Below are 22,588 nucleotides of genomic sequence, written 5' to 3'. Positions count from 1 at the left end.
GGCTTGTTTACTGCGTCATTATGCATCGATATACATATATATATGAGCGATATTGATACTATATGTGTGTAGCTGTGGTTGTGAAGACAGAGATTCAGCGGCGTTGCAACACAAAGCGAACCAGCAAGGAATCCCAACAGCCTCTTGCATCTCCGCTTGACATTAATTGATAATCAAACAAGCCTTCACATTAGACATTTATGAGATCAGCTGAATTATCTATTTAATGTAACCCAATTATATGCAACCCTTGTGCGCCAATCAACGGTAATTCTCGACTCATAAATGACAGCCGCGGCGACAGATTGAATCAATAATAAACATTGATGGAAACTTGCGACCAGCTCAGAAAGAAGGTAATTAACGAGGAGGGAAAAGTGACGCCGAGTGCGTTTTTGTGTTTTTTTTTGTTGCGGCAGCGAGTCAAGTGCAGCACAAACTGTTTCCTTTGACAATTAAGGACATGTGTTCATCATCAACCCCTCACACGGGCTTCCACTGCCTCCGCTCCTAATTACAAACCTATCATTTATTTTTTAAATCGCTGCCATAGAAGCTCGATTTCATGAATTATTGAGTTTGTCAGAGCGAACGGAAAATCTTCAACTGAAGAAATGAATCAAAAATGAGGCTTTGGACTGTTTTTAGTGCTTTTTTTTTTGCTTCACATGGGACTTCCCAACCGGAAGCTCGAAGCCCCAAAAAAATAAAAAAGTCTGATGTAAATTAACCTCATGCAGCATGAAGATAAAGACCTAAAGAATCGTAATCTGCAACAATAATCACAACAAAACAAAGCATCGGAGGAGTTTCAGTCAAAAAAAACTGTGTTGTTTGGTTCTAAAATGTGAAAGTTATCACCTTTATGCCTAAACATGGTCGGACTGGTGCATGCTGGGTAGTGGACTGTGCATGAATTTCCATCAACGGCAATAACCTTTTACTTGCAAAAGGTTAAGATGCCAGGATGTGGAGGTTTTCCCCTCAAACCGACACACAACAACAGAAGGAAACCCCAAAAAAAACCAGGAGCCTGGTTTTTGAGTCCAGCAGACAAGATGGAGGCAAAAAGGGGGCGGGGCTTACCAGTCTGGTGAAGAGGGGCACTCCCAAATGCCAGAGGTGCTCGTTCAGCAGCCCGCTGTGCACCACGTTCCCGAAGACAGCGATGCTTCCTGACTTACACAACGTGTTTCCTGCAAAGGGGGACAAAGAGAAGACATTTAAATGGACGTGAGGCAACCGGCAACCAGACACCAGCAACTAGCAACGAGACACTGAGGTCTGAGGAAAACAACGCGTTCTCAATCAAAAAGGTTTGGAAGTAAACTTTAAAGTCAAAGTTACGTTGAGATTTTATTTGTTTAATGTAAAAATATAACATTTCCTATAAAGTTTTAACGCATCCATACGTCGGCTCTGGGACCAATCAGAAAAAAGGGGGCGGGGCCAATGTGTGACAATGTTCTCACGTTACAGACAAACACGAGACTGTTTCACAAACAGGAAGTCGTCCATCGGTCGTCATTAATTACGTTGGTTTTCTTTCCCGACATTTGAGCAGAGATCTAAACTCTGGGGTTTTTTGTTTGAAGCATTTTATAAAACACAAATGTGAGGCGAACGCTGCTCGCGCTGCACCTGTTACAAACGGATAAAGCAACATGGCCGCCGACAGGAAGTTAACATTTCAAGGCCCGACTTTTTAGGAACTTAAATTGGGGACTGGAACAGAAGCGATGTTCCAGTTTAACTGAACAGCGCGGTCAAGCTAGCAGGTACCTTCCTGTAGAAATCACACACACACACACACACACACAGACACATAGACACACACAAACACACACACACACACACCAGCCTCTCAAAGACACTTTTAATTAGCTCAGAGACAATGAGGGGCCTTCACACACACACGGTCCCCAGGAGTGTGATGTGCTGCCCCGTTGACGTCCCCACGTTGCCATGAATGCGGGCGCACGCCGGACGACGCGGGTCCCCGTTGTCACCGCCGCACAGAAGGAACGCCGGCGAAGGGGAAGGACCGGGGGTTGGAGCGCAGGGGGCCGTCAGCGGGCGCATGCATTATTTAAAAAACAAAAGTAAAAAAAAGAAAAGAAAAAAAGGCGCCATTAAAGTGTCAGCGGCGCTTTCGGCGGCGCCGGCATCGGGCCCACGTATTACTGTTATTAATGGGGCCGGGCGTGGGAGGTAGGAGGTGGGGGGGGGGGCATTTTCCTCTGTGTGTGATTGCTGCTGCTATCGCCGCCTTTTTTATCCTCCATTTCGTCCGTGTGTGTGTGTGTGTGTGTGTGTGTGTGTGTGTGTGTGTGTGTGTGGGGACAGATGAGCAGGGCGATGCGTGCAGACAGAGACCCCGAGTGCAGTCAATGAGCTCTGCAGCTAATATCATTTCACATTATTGAATGCATATTAAAGGACGGAGGGCCTCGTCTGCTGATATCAAGTTCTGATCCGCCCGTCGACGGCTAAACGTCTGCACACAAAAAATAAAAAAATAAATGCTGGAAAATGTAGTCAGCACATTGGATATAAGTGCACGCCATTTTTTTTTTTTTTTTCCTTTGGCAGTTTTAAGATGGAGGGCTATACATTACGGCTACTGACACAGCAGAATGAGGTCATTGTGCATGTTGTAATTACAGCTGGGTAAACACACTCTCTCTCTCTCTCTCTCTCTCTGCAACGCCGGGGCGAGCGGAGGAGGCGGTGAGTTCTAATCCCGCCGCTCGCGTCCCGCCGCTGTTTTAACACATCACGGTGGACAAATAATGGAGGCAAATGATCATCTGTGTGCTGCTGGAGGGGATCGATAACAGAGCGGATCACATTGGAATCAATGCAGATTTAGATAACACACACACACACACACACACACACACCTGACCTATCCCTCCACACGCAGTGTGTTGTGTCGTTATTGATGCTGTTCACACGCGGCGAGCAGAGCAGATAATCGAATCCTTCCTCTTGTGCGTGAAGTGAGCGTCACATGAAGACTTCCTGCTCCTCTGCAGACGTTTCAAACATTCATTTATTTAATGAATTGTTCATTTTTTCGGTCATAAAAAATGGATTCCTCTCGCCGTGTTTACTGTATTTTTTTGCTTCAATTGAATCAGATGAAACTTAAAGTGACGACGAGTCGCTTTTTTTCTTCTTGCTTCCCGTCAGACTGTTGATCATCTTCTTTTACTTGCTGCTTCATTCCTGTTTTCTCCTCTCTCTCATCTGCAGACTCAACAGCATCGAGCCCAACCTCTGATTAATTATTAATTGTGTGATTAAAGAGAGCGTTGGTGTGTGTGTGTGTGTGTGTGTGTGTGTGTGTGTGGAGGAATGCAACTCTCTCGCTCTACTCATTATCTTACATCTGTTTTTCCTCCTCTTCCTCCCTCGGTCTCGGCCTCCAGGTCGAGGCGTTCGGTGGTTCTACCTGATACCTGAGCCGTTGTTTGATGGAGCGACGCTCCTGCCGGCCGCCACTTCTGTTGTTTTTGTTGTTGTTTTCTTCATCGCGCTGCGGACGCTCGTCACGGTTACACACAGACACGGTTTATCAATATTTCAGGAGTGAATGAATCGTTCTGAATGTCAATATTTCAACCGTAAACGCCGCCATCTTTTTCTAAACTTCTCAAAGAAGGAAACAAAGACGAATGTCATCTTGGACTGGAGGAGTTAAACTGGAGGAGTTAAACTGGAGTCAAACTGGAGGAGTTAAACTGGAGGAGTTAAACTGGAGGAGTTAAACTGCAGGAGTTAAACTGGAGTCAAACTGGAGGAGTTAAACTGGAGGAGTTAAACTGGAGTTAAACTGGAGGAGTTAAACTGGAGGAGTTAAACTGGAGTTAAACTGGAGGAGTTAAACTGGAGGAGTTAAACTGGAGTCAAACTGGAGGAGTTAAACTGGAGGAGTTAAACTGGAGTTAAACTGGAGGAGTTAAACTGGAGGAGTTAAACTGGAGGAGTTAAACTGGAGGAGTTAAACTGGAGTCAAACTGGAGGAGTTAAACTGGAGTTAAACTGGAGGAGTTAAACTGGAGTCAAACTGGAGGAGTCAAACTGGAGGAGTTAAACTGGAGGAGTTAAACTGGAGGAGTTAAACTGGAGGAGTTAAACTGGAGGAGTTAAACTGGAGGAGTTAAACTCCAGGAGTCCGTCACGCTGCAGTATTGATCATCTCTGCATATCCATCACAGCGGAGATGATTATTGATCTCACCCTAAAGAAAACAGGTCTGGACGGGCCCTCAGGGGCCAAAGGTCAAGTTCAACATTGAATTTAAATCTGAAAGTGCAACCTTCAGTTTGGATATAATTCCAAAAATATTAATAATTTCATTTGGAGTGAGTTCTTCTTCTAAATCTCAAGTTTCATGAAAACTGGGCGTAAATGTATGAACGTGTTGCTGCTGATAGTTTTGGATTAGACTCTTTCTTTGTAAAGGTGTGAGTCAAAGTTCAAGGACGCAATCACGTGATCTCTTAATAAAATTTATATTAAAATACTGTAATTGGGACAAAATTAAAATAAATCATTGGTTGATTGACAGATTAGTAATACTACTACTTTAATTATTATTTATCATACATATATATTTATATATTCCAGCTGCTTTAACCATCTGGACTCGGGGGTAATTTTCTCGATTTTACATAATTTCTTAAATTCATTTTTAAAAGGTATTTGTGTACTTGGTGCATGTGTTACATCAAACATCGCAGAACAATCTCAGCTCTGTGTAGAACGAGGCACTATTGTCCACCATCGGCCCCAAAAGCTGAAAAATTGAAGCTTGAGGAAATCACGTTTCATCTCCGGTGACGTCGTCTGCCTCCTCGTGAAAAAGCACGATCGATATTTCACTTTTCTTTCCAAGAAGTTGCATAAAAAAACGTTCACGTTTTACACGTTAAACCCAAGTTGAAGCAATTTCTTTTCTTCCCCTTTTTCTGTTTAGTGCTATGTATTTAATGTCTGCATCTGCCAGTGGGCCTTCACCTTAACAGTGGGCATAATAATATGTTAATTCCTCAACAGGAGAGACTTGATGTTCTCTGTAATTATGCGTTGGGGGCGTCGGCCAAAACGAGCGAGCAAAAATATCAGCGAAACAAAAAAAACAAAAAAAAAATCCAACATGGAGGACGGTGTCGACGTTATGGGGCAATGTAGATACACGTGTGTGTGTGTGTGTGTGTGTGTGTGTGTGTGTGCACCCCTCCCCCATCCCTCGGCTCTGCCGGCGGAGGTGGGTCGCTTTAAGCATTCAAGGCTCCAGAATGTGAGCTCATTTCTAGCAACGAGGCACATTGCTGCAATGCAATAAGGGAAAACAACACTTTTAATAATTCAGGCCCTGAGACTGCGATGGGTGGGGGAGGGGGGGAAGCGTCTTAAAGCACCGCAGAATGGCTCATTTAGCTCCTGCTACGCATTATTAAAGTTATTTCCAACCCCCTCCTGGGTCTTTCCCAAAGTTTTTTCTCTTTTTTCCCCTCCTCTTCCCCTCCACCCCCCAAAAAAGCCTGCGAGGTAACCAATAACAGCGACTAACATTTATAAACGACGAGCGCGCCCTGCACCTCGGAGGACGCGGTGAACAGCGGCGTGGCCCTTAATCTCTCTTTCTTCCTGTCCTCGCTCGCTACAGTCCTCCGGTCCGATATTTGTCAGCGCTTTAACCCGTCTGAACCGGGAGGCCCTCGCGGTCCGGGATTATAATCTTGTTTTTTTTTCCCCGCCTGAGCTGAGACCACGATGCATAAAGAATGTGGCGGGAAATGAACCTTGTGTGGGAAAAACTGAGTATTTAATACCGTTAACCTGAGAACATTAATGTTAAAAATACAGACACACTATCACGAACGCCGGGTGAATTTCACCCGATATAATGTACCTGATTAAATATATTAAAATACATGTTTTCTTCTTTTATTTTACCCTGTAGAACTTCTCATAAAACCATGAACTGGTATCATGGGGGGCCCTAAAAAAAGGCTCAAAATCTGGTGAAAATGTAGGGAATCGGAGATCGGAACAGAGAGACACGCCCACCTTCAATAAGACACGCCCACCTTCAATAAGACACACCCACCTTCAACAAGACACACCCACCTTTAATAAGACACGCCCACCTTCATTAAGACACACCCAACTTCAATAAGACAATCTCACCTTCATAATAAAACATATTCCAGATGTTTTGTGGATCATTTTAAATATGTTTGATAAATTTATACGTATCTGGACTATTTGGAAATATCTGCTATAATAACTGCAGCAAAACAAAAGTTTGCCGATTGTTATGTTTTCATATGAAATCCCTTCCCGACGCCTCACAGGCTCGCTGGTCAACCTTCCAACAAAGCTGCTTTTCTTTGTGAAAACTTGACATTTCAGAGATACCGCGCAAGGTTTTCAGCCGGCAGCCACAAATTATAATTATCATAATTTATGATTACTGCTTACATTGCACAATACGATGAGAAGAGAGAAAAAAGCAAAAGCCTATTAAAATGTCCATTTGGGATACATACACCATAAACTTGGGCAGAGATCTTAAATCAAAGTCCAACTGGGCTGAAAGATGGAAGACAGGAGGCCGAGAGAGGCGAGGAAGACAGTGGCTGTCAGACACGTTGTGATTGGCTGATGTAGCGGCCTTTTTATGAGAAATCAGTGCGGTCGAGTCGCTGTTGTTCACCTCTGAAAAGATATAAAACAGTCTGATTACGTCGTCATCGTAGAACACGACACTAATAACACACGCTGGGGGTCAGATCCCACACGGGAACATTCACTCCAACTGGCAGAGGAAGGATACAAGCCAAGAGAGGTGTAGCTTAGCATTTTGACCTGAATATGCTAAGCTACACCTTTGTTGTGGGAAAGAGGGAAACAGCTAGCTTAAGCCAAGAGGAGTCTGTGCTTCATGACCTCTCCTGACCACCAGGGGGCGACTCCTCTGGTTGTATAGAAGTCTATGCTTCATGTGTTAAAGCTGCATTCTCTCTCCTGACCACCAGGGGGCGACTCCTCTGGTTGTATAGAAGTCACGGTGACCACGTATACAGCCTACGAGGCCCGCCAGCGCCTCAAACACGCTCCATCCTGTCTGTTTAATTCCGACCAAACAACCCGGTCTTTGTGCTAAGCTAAGCTAAGCTCGTGGCTAGCCGGTGGCCGCTTACACCAACATGGGAAAAGTGGTGTCGATCAAAATAAAAATCCAGTAAGTTGTGGAACTGTTGCTCCAACACTGCAGAGACTTCCATCTTCATGTTTCCTTTTTAACTAACCTTGCAGTGCGTCTGGGAGGACTGGGAGGACTGGGAGGACTGGTGCACGCAGAGGATCCTCGTGGTAATTAGGACTAGCCGGGTGGTTGTGTGTTTGCAGAGTTCTCTCCATGAGCGTTGAAATGCTGCGCGTTGACAATAAGACGCCGCAGACGTTCAATTAAAGATGTTTTTTCTTTCCTTTCTTGCGTCTGATGTGAAGCGTCGTTGTTTGTTGGGCTTTAAGTTAGATTTATTCCCCCGCGGCCGGCAATTACAATTCGGATGTTGACGGCAACACTATTTACAAATTGGAAAACTGGTAATCAGGGAAACTCCAGTTATGACATGAACGCGGCATTAAAGCGGGGGAGGGGACGCGACCTCATGGGGATTAATTGAGTTTCGGAAAAGCGACGATCGTGAGAAACAATCGCCCGTCCACGGACGAAACTTTGTTCGAGGCTCGGAGAGATGGAGGGAGGAAACGGAGGAGAGGAAGAAAGAAAGAAAGAAAGAAAGAAAGAGAGAAGCGGCGCAGCTCGTATCTCTGCTCTCGCCGGGTGCAAAGCGCTGACTGAGAGGATGAAATGCGATGCCGACGCCGGGCCCGACCGGGGTTTTTCTGCACGGCTGGTTGTTTTTTTCGCTGTATTTTTCAAGAGATAACACAATTGACAAACAGCTTCTGAGCGAGAGGCCTCGCACATCAAAGCGGCAAACCAGTGCAGCCAGTCTGAACGTCTGACAAACCAGTCAGACAAACCAGTCACCCGCTGAGCGTCTGACGCGCTTCCTGCTTCTGACATCTGAGCCCAGGAAACACAGGGCTCCCGTTTCGCCTCAAAGCTATGTAAATTAGCCACGTTGCTAAGTGGATTCCTCTTCTATATATATATATATATATATATATATATATATATATATATATATATATATATATATATTGTGCTGAGCCGCAGGGCCGATTAGGGCTCATTTCTATCTCCAGAATGTATACACACCTCCGTGGTAGAGAGCAGAACTCCCCACGGGGGCTTTCTCTCCTTTCTCATAAAAACATCCACGCTTTAATAGATCGCTTGTTGAATTTAAAATGAGAAGAATGTACATTTCTTCTGCTGTAACGGAATGAAAGGATAGGAAAAAAGGACAAATGGAGGAGGAGGAGGAGGGAGGAGGAAGAACCTAATAAAGATCACAGACGCATGGCGGCGGCGACATATGACTTCGGCAAACGCGTTTTCTCTGATTGCGTAACGTCAAGTATCCGGACAAAAGTATGTGGACGCACCCCCAACAACCTTTTATTTATTAATAGGATTCTCTTGAGGTTCATTTTAACATGTTTTTAATAGAAATGGAGGCGTATCCTGACAAAGAAAAGGCCCAGAGGCCCACACCAAAAATATTAAAACATACAACAACATGTTCATGGATAAGGAAACGTAACGAGCTAACCAAGAGATGAGGAACAACTTGATGATGGATCACTGTTTCAGCTGATTTAAGACATGGGTCAAAACCCACCGCTAACACAAGAGATGCTAACATAAAGCTAACACAAGAGATGCTAACAGAAAGTTAACATAAGAGAGGCTGATGGAAAACTAACAAAAGAGATGCTAACGGGAAACTAACACTTGAGAGGCTAATGGAAAACTAACACTAGAGATGCTAACGGAAAGATAACACAAGAGATGCTAACGGAAAACTAACACTAGAGATGCTAACAGAAACTAACACAAGAGATGCTAAAGGAAAACTAGCACTAGAGATGCTAACAGAAACTAACACTAGAGATGCTAAAGGAAAACTAGCACAAGAGAAAGGATAATGCAGAGATAAATGATAAATAATAAACAATAAACACAACCGACCCGTCCGGCCCGCGCTGCTGGACACGTTCTCCAGGAGCGAGAAGCGAAAGCCGCGTTGATGTCTCAGTCTCGGGGCGGCGGGATCCCATCAGACTATTGATCGTTCGCCAGCTCGGTCCTGCTTTACTACCCTTATAAACAATCGCTCTGTCAAGCACACTATAGGGCAACAAATGATTTTATTTCATAGATTTTCGGATTTGACTGATGAATTATTCATTGATGTTCTATCCTTGGTGCAACAGAGAGCGGAGGGGAAGAGGAAGAGGAGGAGGACGAGGAGGGTGTTGGAAAGGACAAAGAAAGTTCATCACACACGAGCCGGTGTACACGAATGCGTTTCCTCGCAGAAAGCTTATTTTTTGTGTGTGTATTCCCCCGTTAACCGACAGCAGCTCGCTGTGTCGACACCGGGCGCGAGGGAGAGCTCCTTCGGGCTCGGAGCTCTCGTAATCGCCGTCTCCTCCGCTTCCGGCACTCGGAGGTTTTTTTTTTTTCCTTCTTAAGTGTTATTGAGGCGGCGATACACGGAAAAAATTGTCCTCCATTTTTTTTTTTTTTTGGGATCCGGTCCAGCAGCTGTGAAACGGAGCCGGTGTTTGTTGTGAATCACACGGGGCTTCACGCCGCAGCAGATGTTCAGGATGCCGAGAAGAAAAAAGAAGACGATGGTGACAGGCGGTAAAAAAAACACGTTTTGTGATGTTTTTTGTGGGGTTTTTTGGAGGTTAATAATTTGCATGTTGGCCGACGTAGGATTCACACACATTGTGACTAATGGAGTTTTATGACTTTTCTATGACCTTTAACACAATTTTTATGACTTAACTACATTTTCATGACTTTTAATCCAATTTTTTTTACAACTTTTAACTCTATTTATATGATTTCAAACCAAATTTTCATGGCTTTTAACAACATTTTTATGATTTTCAACCCAATTTTCACGACTTTTAACTCAATTTATATGATTTCAAACCAAATTTTCATGACTTTTAACCCAATTTTCATGACTTTTAACCCAATTTATATGACTTCAAACCAAATTTTCATGACTTTTAACAACATTTTCATGACTTTTGAACCAATTTTCACGACTTTTAACCCAATTTATATGATTTCAAACCAAATTTTCATGACTTAACGAGATTTTCGTGACTTTTCACCCAATTTTCATGACTTTTTACTAAATTGCATATATTTTGAGCCTCTTTCTTTTAAAAGCAGATTCATAATTTCAAACTCAGCGTGAGTGAACGTCATGGACACATGAATATAACACATTTACACCACTTTTGCTACACTTCGAGGATTTTTTCATTTTAAAAATGAAATGATTTTCCAGGTTTTCCATGACTGTAAGAAACCCTGCTGATGGCGTTCCAGATCTCCACGGGTGGATCCCGGCCGCCGTCCTGTGGACGATACCGGGGCGGCTCGTATAAAAGCCGGGCGAAGGAGACCGGGGTCCATAAAATATCAAAGCGGATCGATCGGTCTGACCTCGCGCCGCTTTAGCAGCCGAGCGGGTTAAGTCCTCCAACTGCCAGGAAAACGAAACAAACCCGCCTTTTTTTTTCCTCCAGCGGCCGCCGCGGCCCTCGCCGCTTCTTCTTTTCCACAATAAAAACACGTAATAGCATCGCGGCTACTTTCTGCAGCAGCTGGAGCCGCGCTGCAGAAAAATCAACTTTAATGCCATTCTCTCTCGTCTGAGCGGCTGAATAATGTAGCGGCGGTGGCTCACACACACACACACACACACACTCGCATACATAAAATAAACGCCCGAATCACAGGGGATGATGATTGTTGCGGCGCGCCCGGCGTTTGTGTTGCATCCAGTATCGGACCAAGGCACTCTCAATCGCCCCCTCGGGGGGCCGCGGCGCGCTAACCGACGAGAAACCAGGTCAACTGATCGGGGAATTGTGTCGTTATCTCTACATGTGCGCGTTAGCGCTGCAGATGCAAGCGGCGCGGCGCGCGCTCTCCCGCTAGCAAAGCCTCGCAACATTTTACAAAGCAATCAGGGCCTGTTATCGACGCACGGGTAGCAGGGCTAAACTACAGTAATCCACTTCATGTTTACTAATGAATCGCCATTTAGGGACTCGGGCTCAATTCTGCATGAGGCCGATGCAGAAAGGGGGGGTGGGGGAGGGGGGGTGGCACATCAAGAGGGAGGAAAGCGTGAGCGGCCTCCCAGACCTGACATCCCATCATGAGGGGTGGTGGTGGTGGTGGTGGGGGGGGGGCTGTCTGGGCGGCCTGCTGGCAATGCAGAGTCTGTTTGTTGTGCATCCATCAGCCGCCGTCCGGCCCCGGGAAGCCGATCGATAGCCAACACAAAAGCTCATTGATGACAGACAGCTCTTGACAAACATATAGCATCTTTTTTCTGTCTAGTCGAGCAATAATCTCCAAGGTCACCGCGAGAGCGGCGAGTCTTCTCCGTCTTTTCACACGGTGGAGGTGGTGGAGGAGGAGGAGGAGGGTGGAGGGACAAAAAGCTCCCGTGCATTTTAAGTCGGCGCTGAAAAGCTCTTGGCACATTGTTAGGCCCGCCGTGCGGGGAGAATGAAAGCACACAGAGTTGACAAGTGGGGAAGCTGCATGTGACATGCCAGTGACTGACAGCACACACACACACACACACACACACATCAAGGACACATAGCTAACGGCGTATAATGGAAGGCCGGATTAGCATACAAGCTAACGGAAGCGTTAATTTAGTATTAATAACGTTCACGTGAGACGTCTTAAAGCTCCGTCTCCCTCTTGCACGAGTTAGTTTGTGTGACAGCGGAGGAGATGGACACACACACACACACACACACACACACTACAGGTGTGTTAGTGCACAGACTTGGAGTTATAATGGGAGGGCCATCCTGCCAGCTGGCCGGACTGAGTGTGAGTGATGCCCGAGCGAGGCGGCCCCATTAGGGAAGTGCTGGTGGTGAGTGCAGGATGGCTCAGGTAATTAAAGCCAAACCAAAGCAGGCAGACGAGGCGCAACACACACACACACACACAGATTTATGTGGGGTGATGCACACACCGAAGTCGGCTCGCCATCCGACGGCCTCCCTCGCTTCCAAACAGTCTGAGGAGGCGTCGGCTTCCTCTCCACTCGATGCAGCTCTCTCTTCACACCAAAACACTTTTTCGCCAGGTTTTACTCGCTCAACTGTATGCGGATAATTCGCTTTTTCGCAAACCTTTCGCAACAGAAAGGGGGCGCCAAATGGCTATTTCAGTCCTTATTGCCTAAATATGGATTACACAATTTCCAATGTAATATCTGACGCCATTGATAAAATGACTGACGTCTGCGGAGGCTGATGTGCATGAACTTCTGACATCTCTTCTGATGAGAAAGACCGTCCTCGCCCTTTGGGTGAACCTTCCCTCCCGGGACGTCCCGCTCTGATCTCGGCTCCTCCGCTAGCCGGGATGTTTGCTGCCGCCGCCGCCGTAAAAACGTCTCGGAGAGAAGAAGTCGACCACAACTCGGCGTTGTTGAGGTTTATTTGGGGTTCGATCGCACCCGTCAAGCCCGCTGATGGCGGCGAGACGGCTTCTGGACCGCCTCCCTCTGATGTGGATCGTCTTTATTCTGACCACGAGGTGCGAGGCCCGGCCGGGGAGAGGGAGGGAGGGAAGGAGAGAGGGAAGGAGAGAGGGAAGGAGAGAGGGAAGGAGGGGGTGATGGTGAGGGAGCGTACAGTTTAAACCCAACCTCGCCGTCAGATCGCATTTCATTCCCGTGCCGACGGATTGGAAAGATTGGTGGAGAGGTGGACGATGCTGAGAGAGAGAGAGAGGGAGAGAGAGAGAGAGAGAGACGAGCCAGCCTGAGTCCTCCCTCCGGAGAGCGAGCCAATGGGAAGAGAGCCAGATGGCCAGACGAGCGTTCGGAGTAAATCACGGACGAGCTCCTCAATGCCGGGGCGGGATGGAGGATGGCAGCGCCGGGCCGGGAGAGTTTAGCCGCAGTGTGCAGAAGCGAGAATCATCAATGCTGACAGGAAGACAACCCGTTTATAAGGAAGGGAGGAGGATGGAGGGAAGGAGGGAGGGGGGGAGAAGTATCAAGGAAATCCTGCTCTCGTCTATCCCCAATTGAATTACCGCCATGATCCGAAGATGGGAGGGGTGAAGTGGGGGGGGCGCTCCAAATGTGCACTGAAAATGTATATCCGTACAGCACATCCCTCAGGGCTCACATCTCACAACTTTGCCCATCTATTTTTATTTGTTCCCCGTGCTTCTAGTTAATGCAGTGCTGCAGCCTACAGGATGGAGGGAGGGGGGGGGGGGCAACAAGATGCACCGCTGGGAGGAAGCGGGGCGTAGATCGCATGACCCCCGCGATGATGCCGGAATACTAATCGTCGCACAAAGTTTCCCGGCGGAAAGAAAAGATTTTAAGGAACAAAGTGCACAGAGGGAAGGGGGGGTTACGCAATACAGGTGCACACACACACACACACACACACACACACACACACACACACACACACACACAACCCGTGCGCAGACACGTGTGCACGCCGACCCCCTTCTCCGAACTCACAGGCCTCGAGGAAACCGGCAAAAATCTCGGGGGGAAGACGGAAGGGAAAGGAGAGAAAGAAAAAAAATGTCCGCCAATAGAGACGCTTCGGGGCGCCGTCACAGTGACGGGGGCGTATTTTGAATTTTTTTGGCCAAGATGGCGTCCGGTTTAGCCAAACACAACGCCGACTAATCACCGAGCCCGAGGACACGCGGCGCGCACACGGCGGCGTGGAGCGAAAACACGACGACTCCCTCTGGAGATGATGCGGATTTATTAAAAATATACATGTATATATATATAAATATATATATATATAGTCAAATTATCTTCTGCCGGTTAAAAAACAGCGTGCCGGTGCTTGGATCAGCCGCTAAACGCCGGAGTGCCGGCGTTCCAGCCCGCGGAGAGACGGATGCCCGGCGGGCGACTTGCGGCAGCGACTTCCCCCTCTTCACTCGTCAGGGAGCGAGGAAATAGGAAACGATGCATAAGTATGGAGGATTTACTGTCACGTAGCGCGGCTGTCACCGCGGAGAGAGCGCTCGCATCCCGGTGATATACGCCGCCCGTCCTCCACTTCCACTCAGTGTCTTTATAACTCTGCATTAACCTAAATCCCCGGCTGGCGCTGCGAGGTGGTGGAGGGTGGTGGTGGTGGTGGTGGTGGTGGTGGGGGTCGGGGTTTGAAGGTATTTCCTCCGTCGCACCTGCCTCTCACGCCCGCTCCTCAACTTAATGGCACTCGCAGGCGCCACGGACGTCTTGCCGGAGATCATTTTCTTGACAAAATGCTCGGCTCGGGGAACCATCCTGTAATGTTTTCGGCTCACCGGGGGTTCGGAAGTGTGTTTGGGTTGGAGAGGAGAAAAAAAATCTCGTTATTATCCGTTTTCCTCTACTCAGCGACCTCGGCTGGAAACAGGCGGAGACGCGCGGGTTTGAGAAGCGGCTAACGCGGGAAGCAGCTAACGCGGGAGCGCCGCTCCGCTAATCCCAACGCGCTCCAACCTCCGGACGCCGTCGACTTCGTTTGACTCGTTATGGTCCGAGGTCGGAAATTAGACGCAGGCCGGATAATTAGCTTGACAGGCGGCGGCGGCGGCGGCGGCGGCTAATTAGCTGGTAGCAGCGAGACGTGGGAGAGAGAGAAACCTCCCCGTTTAAACTCGTCACCTGCGAGGACTCGACTGTAAAAACCCAGCCAGAAAGATAGGAAGAAATAAAGAAGAAAGGAAGAGGAAGAACAACACGAGGCGCGTGAAAACGATGTCCATCATTCTGACGGCGGAGGACAGACCCAGCGGGGTTCGAACAGATGTTGACCGATGGATTTCCATGACTTTTAACCATATTTTCATGACTTTTAACCAAATTTCCATGAATTTTAACCAAATTTCTATGACTTTTCACCAAATTATCAGACTTTTAACAACATTTTCATGACTTTTGACCAAATTTTCATGACTTTAAATTATATTTTCATGACTTTAAACCAAATGTCCATGAGCAAACATTGTGTGAAAAAGTGATAAAATGTAGTATTTAAACTAACAATTTATAACTAAATGAACGTCATGAACACATGAATATAACACATTAACAAGGAATGAAAATAACCTTTTTTTAAAAATTCCAGGACTTTTCCAGGTTTTTTCCATGACCGTAAGGACCCTGTAACGCACACCGCGCAGCCGGCCAAACAAACACTGAGGAGCTAACGCGTGACAGCAAATTAGCGGCGGCGCTACGACCCGCGGATCAAACGCTGCTGGTGTTTTTTGTTTTTTCTGCATTTATTTTTTTCTCCTTCTGCCGGAGATTTGTCAGGCGATGTCAGCGCTGACGTCGGGTGCAAGCGGGAGGAAGACGCTTGTGTTGGAAGACAACTCCAGAGGTCAGAGGTCAGAGAGACAAAACCTGCCTCAGATGCGCTAATTACCCAGGAGGCTTCACACAGAGACGAGCTCCACCGCACACGAGACGGAGGATCTCTGGTGGAAACACCAACGCCGTGTCTTGTGTGTGACACACAGTTCAGTTTTCAGACCGTTCGGCGAGAAAATCATAACAAGACGTTTAAGTCTCGTTGGAGTCGTTACGGTGGACTCGTGACGGGATTTTTTCTCAAAAGAAATTAAGAAAAAAGATCACGGGGAACGTGTTTCCTCCCGTATTACGTCTGTTTTTCTGACAAATATAATTAACAAATACATTAACATATAATTATAATGACTTCTGAAAAGTCTGCGAAGGAATGTTTATTTTAACACTACAAGGGATGTTTTATACGTAATTAAACGTACACGTAATTATCTCTCTCTGTATGTGTATATATATATATATATATATATATATATATATATTAATGATATATTATGTATATATATTATATTAAGTATGTATATATAATCTGTGTATGTATATATAATATATTACATATATATTATATATTACATGTATAATTTATTATGATATTTATTATATATACGTAATTCTGGACCAAAAAAACATAATTTCCACTCAAAATAAAATTGAGAATGCTGGTTTTGTTGTATGGGAACGAGCATGAACTACATCTTAATTGCACAGCATCTTAAATGAACTACATCTTAAATGAACTACATCTTAAATGAAGTACATCCTAAATGAACTACATCCTGAACAGCGTTCGTCAGAGAGAAGGTGTAATTCTCTCCGGCCGGCAGTGAAAGGAACATTAAATACATGTAAAATAAGGAATTTCTGTTTTTATTCTGCCGTCGTTGGACACCGCAGACGGAGATCGAACTGGACTCTGAATCCACACCCAGAAAAAGTGAAAAGAAAAAACAGAGACGGGCTCGGATCCAGTTACGTTTAACCGCGGCCGCGGCGCTGACCCTGAGCGAGCGGCGGCGTTAGCTGAAGGCTGCGGGTCCCACGCGGAGCAGACAAAATGAATCATGGTTTTTTTTTGGGGATGACACTTTATAAATGATGCGGTCCTGCCGAGGGGCGTCGGATCAGAACGCGCTCAAAACGTGTCACTGCGGGAGGCGAGTGACAGACGACCTCTTCCGTCATTTAGTTTTTGGAGGAACAACCTAAATGTTATTGAGCGGCCGGGGAACTTTTTTCCGCGGTCATTTATCGGGTTCCCTGTGAGAAACGTGGGCTTCGACCTCTTTGGAAACCAAGCGCACCAAACACCTCCGACCACGAGCACATTCTCTGATTTTTTAAACGTTTCCTTAAATATTTCCGCAACCACACGGTTGTTTAACTTAATTTGAATGTCTAAGCCACCGTAACCCTTGTGAGAAGAGACATATGGTTTAAAAAGAATAGTAATAGTACTTACGTAAACTTCGTCGACTTGACCGTGAGGTATCACTAAATTATGAATAATCTCTTTACAACGTCGGATTTCACTAACAAACACATCTCCGTGACCGCACGGCATTGTGGGAGCCCAACAAAGCAACAACCGTCATCCATTTCTCTCCATTGGTACCTGTAAAGTCACAAATGGGTCTTCCTGGTCCGCCCACATTTCTAAAATCCTCATCATGAAAGATTCTCCTGAACATATTAATACCCAGCATGCCTAAATCAGACAATAATTTGGTAACTTCACACTAAAACGTCAACAAGTACCCATTGCAGCGTTGGATTTAAATAAAAGACACATCTCCGTAACCCTACGGTCTTGTGGGAGTCTAAAGAAGCATTTAAAATCCTTATAAACTCTCCTATTAGTACCTGTAAACTCACAAAGCGCCCGTGAGCTGATAAACGCCCCAGAATCACACAATGAGCTGTGTTTTCGCTTCATACTTTAAAATGTTTTTCAAAAAAGTATGAGTTTGCGGCACCGCAGGCGTCCGCGCGGCGCCGCGTGCGCGACCCTTTTCCCCGCCTTCCCCCGTGACCCCGGAAGCACTTTGACAGGAAGTCCTTCCAGAAGGCGCCCGGCCGGCTTCTCGGTAAACAATCTGCGCGTTGGAGCGAGCGGGCGGGCGCGTCGTTTGTTTTGCTAATGGGTGTTTTTCCTCCCTCGCGCTCCGCGGGGAGCGTTAGCTAATGAGCCGCCCACCCGCGCCTCCCATCCCGCTGCCCCGCTGCCCCGAGTGAGCGGCTTTAACCCCGGCGCAGAGGAGGATGGATGGACACACACACACACACACACACACGGAGGTGGAAAAGAAAGAGACAAATAACTAAACTCGACTAAACACACACGCGAAGGGAGAAGGAGATTGATCTAAAAATACGCTTTAAGGAATACGTTACACCTCTTTAAATATTGATAAGGCGAAACGCGGGAAAAGAGCACATCCCCGACGCGTGTGATTACTCCCGGGCCGATGCACTAAAGCCGTACACGTGTGGACATCCAGCGAGCCGCTAGCTCGCTAATGCACCAGAGAGGACGTTAAATATACATGCGAACATGTGAAGCCGGGGCGGCGGTTTCCTCTGTAACGAATCACACGGCGGTCGTGTCACGCGAGGGATCCGGATGAAGGATCAAAGCGGCGGGTCGATGCGTGTGGGCTCCGTGTTTACGGGTTCCTCCGGATGTTTGAAGCAGATGATGGTTTGGAAGTCAGAGCTCCACGGCGTAATGTCTGTAAATACGGCTGCGATCACGATCACGTCGGGGGAACCTCGTTGATTTCAACGTTTTCAGAGCGAAGTTTCACAAACTTTTGTGTTTTTTTCTCTGTGGACCATCTTTTTTTTTTTCCCGCCGCGACCGTACGAATCCCGAGGAGAGCTGGAACTCGTTAGAAAGTCAGAAAGAGATACAACAAAAATAAACAATTTAAATAAATGAAACCGTGTCGATGTGTTTTAGGCGAAGATGACATCATCATCTGCAAAAAAACACACAGAACGTAACGCCGACCTTTCACGTTAAATTCACAGTAACAAACAGCGAGAGGGCTAAAATCACCATTTATATATATATATATATATATATATATATATATATATATATATATATATATATATATATGTAGATATAGAAGATATATATACTTTAATTTAGCGGTCCTATTAAAATCTTCTTGTAGTTCTTGACCCAGATTTGAGAATTCATTTAACATTTTTTCGGAGAATGATCATATTGGCTGTGTTATTGTGTGTGTGTGTCTGCCTGTGAGTGTGTGTGTGTGTGTGTCTGCCTGTGAGTGTGTGTTCATAACAGTAATAAAACCAACAAAATGCGGTGCAGTCCACGCTTTGCTCCGCTGTCTGCCTCAGAGTGCATACACATACACATCATTACTATGTATATATATTTATACATCATTACTATGTATATATACACACACACACACACACACACACACAACTAAGGGGACTAAACAACAAACAAACAAGCAGCGTCCTCTCTGAAGTGATGGAGAACATTGAGCGGCGTTACTGTAAACACGCATGACGGCACGCCGCCGCCGCCGCCTCCACCTGAGGCGCCGGGCGGCTTGGTGTGCGCGGCGGCGCTACATTCAGATTAAAGTGACATCATATCAGATGCATTTAGATTTGCTAACCATCTGGAGGCGGGCTGGAAACAGGTGTTCCCTCCAAAGTGGAGGCGCTCCCTCAGCCCGGATCTCCGCATCGATGTGAAAACACATCAATAGCGAACGGCGGCGAGCGGCCATCCGTCCGCCGGATCCCTTTAAACACCCCGACTGAAAGATACGACGCTCACGTACGTTTAAGTCCCCGGACATTCAGGGAGTTGTCTCACGGGGAAGTGAAATAAAGAAAAGATCAATGGAGGAAAGACACCAGCGTTTGAAATGAATTATAAATTCATACAAGATGTTTTTTGCTGAGCGGAGACAGAGAGGGGGGAAGATGCGAGGAAGAAGAAGAAGAAAGAGGAAGAGGAGGAGCGTCTGTCTGAGGGTCTTCGTCTCTTCTATAAAAACAGCGGCGCACAAAAAGAGAAGAATGTTGTTGTGTTTTCGCACCATATGTTCGTGTTGCGCTCAGGAGCCGGGACGCGAAGTCCAGAGACGCTGCTGGTCCAAGCAGAGCAGGTGTGCTGCCGAGGCCTTCAATCACACACACACACACACACACACACACACACACACGTATAACTATATATCTATACACTGCTGTTTACTCTCAGAGCCATGCAGCAGCTCATCTCACGCTTCCACTGTGGAGCAATTTTCCGTCAGTAAAATTAAAGTTTTATGACTGAGTGTGCGACAACATCACGCAATACGTATCATGTCATGTTCCTCCCAGTGTAACAGTGTGTCGGTCACTCGGTTTTCAGTTTGAGTAAACCGACTGTCGATGTTCACGGCCGTGACTCGCGGTCGTGCTCCCGGGAGGATGAACCATTTCCATTACGGTCACACTGAGCTCTCCTCTCCCCTCGTTCAGCGGTCGTCCGGTCGGTTTGTTCGGCGTCTCTCGTTCCAGACGTGTTGGAGATGTTCCCGTCGCACGGACAGACTCACACTGCTCTAAATGTTTAATACTCCAGATCCCCCATTAGCGTCAGTCACACGGCCGCAGGGGCAACGAGCAAAGCAACGAGCGAAGCAACGAGCAAAGCGGCGAGCAAAGCGGCGAGCAAAGCGGCGAGCAAAGCAGCGAGCAAAGCAACGAAGGACGGCACAAATAAACGCAGGACTCTCACCCGGTACGCCTCTGTTTGTGTCCTACACTTTTATTTTGAAAATACACTGCGCATGTAACAGGCAAAAGCTTTGTGTTTCCTGTCAAACAAGAACTTTATTTTGAAAATAGACTATGCGTGTAACATGCAAAAGCTGTGTGATGACGGTGAACGGGGAACTTTGTTTTGAAAATAGACTGTATGCATGTAACAGACAAAAAACTGCTTCTTGTGACCACGCAGGTTTAATTTAAACATTTCATACAGAACGATCAGAAGCTGACACGTTTGGTATTTGACTTGTTGGGAGTGAGAACACACACCGAGCTGTTCACATCAACAATATGACTCATGCGTTATGATCCACTGTTGCTGTAACTCATTCAGCTCCGCGTTGAAACTCAAATCTGATGAAACGCTTTCATCAAGCACAACGACTCATTTCTTTTGCTTTTTTTTTTCACTACAACCAGGATGATATTAAACAGCTGAATACACTGAAAGCAAGTGCAGAACACTCAGTCCTGCTGAAATACCTGTGCAGAAACACACACACACACACACACACACACACACACACACACACACAGACTCAGATCCATTAATGCAGCCCTCCCCCTTCCTTCCACACAGACTCCAGTATTAGTGAAGCCCCAGTGGGCTGGCAGCCCGATCCATCACCACGCCACAGCGGACAGACAGCAGAGCAACACCTCACTCACTCACTCACACACACACACACATTTGCATTTGACCACCTTCATTAAATCCAGACTACGACGGTGAGACTAATTCTAACGTCTGATGCATCCATTCAAACTTTTTTTCTAGAGCAGCGTCCTCTAATAGAATTAAACATAAAGGTCATGTGCAGTGTATTAGCTCGGTGATTGAGTTAGTGGCTCTCCTGGAGTTCAGCAGCACGGGGGCCACGACTTTATCACAAAGAGACAGCAGTTCGCAGGGTTTTATTTCGCCTGAAACCGGTGGTGGCTAAATCCAGCAGCCAGTCGGGGTAATGTAGAACGATACGGGCTTCAGTACGGACTCACTTAACCCGAAAACCAGCAAGCATACTGGTTCATGGACGTTATGAGGACCGGTCCTCACCTGATCCTCAAAACGTCCATGAACCAGTACGTTCACTGGTTTAGAGACGTTATGAGGACCGGTGAGGACGGGCAGCTTCACAGGTGAGTCCGCACTGAAGCCCGGTCCTCATAACGTCCATAAACCAGTGAATGTACTGGTTCAAGGACCTTATGGGGACCGGTCCTCGTAATGTCCATAAACCAGTGAACGTACTGGTTCACGGACCTTATGGGGACCGGTCCTCGTAACGTCCATAAACCAGTGAGCGTACTGGTTCATGGACTTTATGAGGACTGGTTCTCATAAGGTCCATAAACCAGTAAACTTACTGGATCACAGACCTTATCAGGACCGGTCCTTGTAACGTCCATAAACCAATACGTTTACTGATTTATGAACGTTATGAGGACCGGTAAGAACGGGCAGATTCACAGGTGTGTCCGTACTGAAGCCCGGTCTTCATAACGTTGATAAACCAGTGAGCGTATTAGTTTATAAACCAGTGAGCGTATTGGTTCACGGACCTTATGAGGACCGGTCCTCACTGGTTTATGGACCTTATGAGGACCGGTCCTCATAAGGTCCATAAACCAGTGAACGTACTGGTTTACGGACCTTATGAGGACCGAGCAGCTTCACAGGTGTGTCCGTACTGAAGCCCGGTCCATAAACCAGTGAGCGTTTATAAACCAGTGCGCGTACTGGTTTATGGGCTGAGCTCACATGTCAACTGATCCATCGACAAGGTAAGATAAGCTTCAGGTAAACCCGGAGGATCAACCTAAAACCTACAAAACCACACACAGAACGATCGCTTCCACCGGCCGGCACAGATCTCATAATCGTTACCCAGAGTCCTTTGCTCTGTGTCTCGTTCAACAGTTCCCTGATTGAAGGATGTTAAATCTTCCCCCGCAGGTTAAAGATCAGGGTTTGCATGTTGCCAGTTAAGCGACAGAAGAAGAAGAAAAAATAAGTAATTTGTCTTTGACGCAGACGCTGGAATTGTTTTGGAAACATTTCTTGACATTGACATTTTTTTTAATGCCTCGCGTGACATTTATTTCTATTTCCTCCTGAGCGACTGCACCTCCTTCAGTTAAAAAAT

General features: G+C 46.6%; 1 long non-coding RNA gene across 1 annotated transcript in view; it reads right to left on the bottom strand.

The window, feature by feature from the left end:
* Nucleotides 1-1,091: 1,091 nt before the first annotated feature.
* LOC137786177 (uncharacterized) overlaps nucleotides 1,092-22,588 on the bottom strand; it is a 226,390-nt gene continuing 204,893 nt past the window's right edge. The window contains exon 6 of the long non-coding RNA XR_011077559.1: nucleotides 1,092-1,196. This is a non-coding gene — a long non-coding RNA (uncharacterized lncRNA). The remainder of the gene's footprint in view (nucleotides 1,197-22,588) is intronic.

This window comes from Clinocottus analis, unplaced genomic scaffold, assembly GCF_023055335.1.
Source record: "Clinocottus analis isolate CAN_PGR_092001 unplaced genomic scaffold, fCliAna1.0.p SCAF_16, whole genome shotgun sequence".
Lineage (NCBI taxonomy): Eukaryota > Metazoa > Chordata > Actinopteri > Perciformes > Cottidae > Clinocottus > Clinocottus analis.
The sequence above is the reverse complement of the archived record's forward strand: the minus strand, read 5'-3'. Positions and strand labels throughout refer to the sequence as shown.